We start from the raw sequence: 4,058 nt of genomic DNA, 5'->3' as shown, positions 1-4,058 counted from the left end.
AGTGACTGTGGAAGGGTTAAAAGTTCCCTCTGGGGACCATCCATCTTTGAAGGTGGACTTGCAGATGTAGTTGTCCAGAGGAAAACTTAACAAAATCAGTAGTATAAGCCGTTGGAGAAGTTCTTAATGAGATAATTGAAGGGGCTTTGGGCCCAGGAAGAGGCAGTACCCAGAATTGGAATAAAGGAAAGAAGCACAAGCCATAAAACTGAGTTCCCTTGACAGGAAGTGAAAAAGAATTTTCCTGGAGGGGACCTTACAAGAAGGAGAGGAATTCACTCCCTGACCAAAAGGGGAACCTGGGTACTTGTGATAGTTACATAATCTGCTGTCAATTTGAGACTTAAGAGTGAATGGGGTGGAGTGTAGCCTGTTAATTGGGCCGCAGCTTCATGACCTCATTTGGAGGCACTAAGGAGATAAATAGCTCACTGGAGGCGGGACACACGCTTACTTCCTGCAAGACATTACTGACAATGAGCCTGATGGAGCTAAGCTGATGCAGCCAGATCCCTGGGAGCTGGAGGAGCCACATGGAGACCCGTGCAAGCGCTGAGCTGCTTGTACCAGCACTGGATCCACAGATTTTTCCACCCACTGGCCTGTGCTTTCTGCATTTGGCATTAGTGTGTGGCTGTGTGAATCTAAAGAGGAATGTATGGACTAGCATTGGACATATGGGCTAATGTGTCACTTATGGGCTTGATTTGGACTGGGCTGGGATGTTTTCTTAATGTACAATTACTTGTTATATAAAGCTCTTTTTAATAATTTTATTGGGGGCTCATACAGATCTCTATCTCTTTTTGTTCTTTTTACAGCCTTTTCTCATTTTAATTTTACATACATTTCTATTTGCTTACGTACAGCAACAGGGTTTAGAACAGTGTTTCTCAAAGTAGGCAATACTGCCCCCTGGGTGGGTGGGGGCACATGGGATTATGGGCTATAATACAAAAAGGTTTTAACTATCAGTGGGCACTTAGTACTTTTTATCCTGCAAAGGGGACAGAAGGCCAAGGAGTTAGAAAACCTAAGGGTTAGAACTGGAATCAATTTCCTTATAATGTCAGAAAAGTACTCCAGGATCCTACTACACTACCACCGCTGTTGTTTCTTTAGAGGGCAGAGGATTAGCACCCATGGCTTTTAAATGCTCGCATTTAAAATGAAAGATAGGTAGAAACCTAGTTAAAGTCCAAGTGCACAGTGACAATACACAGTCTTATTTAAAATAAGAATGGAACAAGCAGTAGAAAACGTGTTATTTTTCCCCCTTAGAAAAGAGGGAGCAGGGGTGGGACTATAACTGCGGTACTTGAGGAAGAACTAAATAGGGAAAAAATAAATCATCAATAGTTAAGGAATAATCAACTCATGTGCTTGACACAATGGATATATGTATGGATTGTGATAAGAGCTGTACAAGCCCCCAGTAAAATATTTTTTTTAAAAAAGAAAAGAAATAGTCAACTTGGTAAGAACCATCACAGATATCATCTATGCTGAATGGAAATGTTAGGGTTCCCTGTATGCATACCTCAATTCACTCCTCACTCTCCAAAACAGAGTTGAATTTTACAAGATGAATGAAACACCAAAGAGAATGAATCCCTTCTAACATCTAGGATAGGACAGGATTTCACCGATGTGCAAGTCTAATGTATAAGTACGATATCTCTTGACCAAATAAGAAACTACAGCTGTAATAGGTGTTACCCTATATAATTACCATAAGTCACATACTACATTAAGCCCAGCATTGAACATGCTTGCACAATTATGCTGTGAATGATGCCAGCAATGATGCTGCTGGTGAAAATAAACCAATTTTAAAAAGCCAAGAGGAGTGAAGAAAACAAAGGAGGTGATGAAGAGAAAGGCTGGCAAATAAGTGGAAAGTGGAATTGGCTATCTTGGGTCCAGACATACAACTTTTAAACAGAGAAATACAAGAGGAGTACTCCCTTTTCCCCCCTATGTGGAAATAACCTGAAACATTTATTTTATACATTGGACAATTACAGAGTAAGCAAGCCAACTCCACAGCAGCATTACAGAAACCATCCCTTTACCAGTGTCAGATGTACATGTTACCTGCAAAGGGGCTCATCTTACTTAAAATGTAGAAGGACCACTGCCATCCTGCCAACCACCCCCAGTCCCTACAGAGGTCCTTCCACAATACAGGTGAGTTCCCAAGTTTGAGCATCGAAATCAATCTATTTTGGAAGAAATAAAGCACTTAAAAGGACAAATTAATATGCCTCACGTTGCCATCTATGTATCTCATTTCCATCGATTTAAATGACTTGTATTTGTCTCTCTTGATAAGCCTTAATTTTGCTCAAGCTAGTGACAAATCTTCCATACATTACCTTTTTACCCAACCAATTCAAAGAAACAAAACCAAAATGATTAGTAATGAAAAATGTAGGCATTAACACACCCATTTGCTTTAGATATTATTAAGATTTTAAAAGTATTTAATAAAAAAAGTATTTAAAGTTTGTACTTCCTAAAAGGAACACGTGATCTGAATGAATACCCTAATGAAAAACAACTGTAAAATGTCCAGCGGCACTGGAGTTGCAGGGTAAGGGTGGTCTTCGCAGCACCCCAGCTTTCTTGATGAGAAGGTCGGAGGTACACTGGTTTATATTATTGCGACATCCAATAAATGCTCTAGCTTGCTTTTCCTTCGGCAAGGGCTTTATTTGTCAAACAGCATTATGCTTGACGTCCAAATCTGGCTGACAAGTTACTGATGATATTCATCATCTTAGGGTTCCTCTGATATTTTGACATATTTGCTGGGTTCTTGGCCACATCCTGGAATGCCTCCAGAAGTTCTGGATCCTGCATGGCAGCAAGAACCTCTGGATCCCTAAGAATCCCATGAACCCAGGCATTCCTGCCATACCCGCTCCCATTCCAGGCATGCCTCCAGGAAAATTACCAGGCATCACCCCAGGCAAGCCACCTGAGCTCCTGATGGTCCTCTAGCTTCCTCCTTCCTCTGGGCTTCTTCATGTTCTTCCCGGGCTTTCTTAACTCTTTCTATTCCTTCTTTGATCTCTTACTCTTCACATTTTTGCTCATACTTTCTCCTATGTTCTGCAATTTTCTGGGCCCTCAGCTGAACTTCTTTCAGCATTCCACTAGCGTCTTCATCATAGTCCAGTTTACAAGCAAGGGCAAGGTCATATGCAACGTCTTCCCAATGGCCCAAAAGCCTATGTGCTTTCCCTCTCCACTTGCAGGCTGAGCTGAATCAGGCTCAGATTCAATGGCTCTGTCACAGTCTTGGATGGCAGCTTTTGGCCTCTGTAGTTTGATGTAGACACTGGCTCTCTTGGCATAAAGAATGGCCAGGCGGGGATTCAGTTTGATGGCGTCAATGAATAGATCAATAGCTTTCTGTAGTTCACCATCATTTAGGGCCTCAATGGCAGCCACTTTCTTGTCATTTGCCTGATCCATCATCTCTTCAGTTATCTCTATAGTTTCATCTCCCATTTCCTGAGGGGCATCTGTATCTGGTTCAATCACACCTTCATTGTCAATTTCTAGGTCACTTTTGACGCTTGATGGTTCATCTGTCTTTATGTTTTCCTCTGACTTCCTATTATCTGTTTTCTCTTCCTTGGTATTTTCTTCTGATTTGGCTCTATGAGTAGCAGGTGGTATTTTACCACCCATGCTCTGCACTCACTCCCTCAGAAAGTGCATTTCCTCCGTGTGAAGGACGCTTGGGTCCTGCTTACACATTTTCACGAAGGCCCACAGCTCGCTCACTTTGCGGGGCTCCATGGTCGGCAGGCAGAGGGACGAGGAGGGCACATCTCAGGAGGCTGTGGCCCGATTTCAGGTCCAGGAGCTGGATCCTATACAACTCTTATCACAATCCATCCATACATACATTGTGTCAAGCTCATTTGTACATTTGTTGCCACCATAATTTTCAAAACATTTTCTTTCTACTTGAGCCCTTGTATCAGTTTGTCATTTTACCCCCTCCCTCCCCCATCCTCCCACCCTCATGAACCCTTGATAAT

The 4,058-nt window shown here is 42.3% G+C and overlaps 1 pseudogene; it reads right to left on the bottom strand.

The window, feature by feature from the left end:
* Positions 1–2,730: 2,730 nt before the first annotated feature.
* On the bottom strand, positions 2,731–3,813 carry LOC101644250 (annotated as a pseudogene).
* Between the last annotated feature and the right edge of the window lie 245 nt (positions 3,814–4,058).

The sequence above is a fragment of the Echinops telfairi genome, unplaced genomic scaffold (assembly GCF_000313985.2).
Source record: "Echinops telfairi isolate 266 unplaced genomic scaffold, ASM31398v2 ScPeMD7_7467;HRSCAF=8505_1, whole genome shotgun sequence".
Classification (NCBI taxonomy): Eukaryota; Metazoa; Chordata; class Mammalia; order Afrosoricida; family Tenrecidae; genus Echinops; species Echinops telfairi.
Note: the sequence above shows the minus strand (reverse complement) of the source record. Positions and strands in the feature narration are given on the sequence as shown.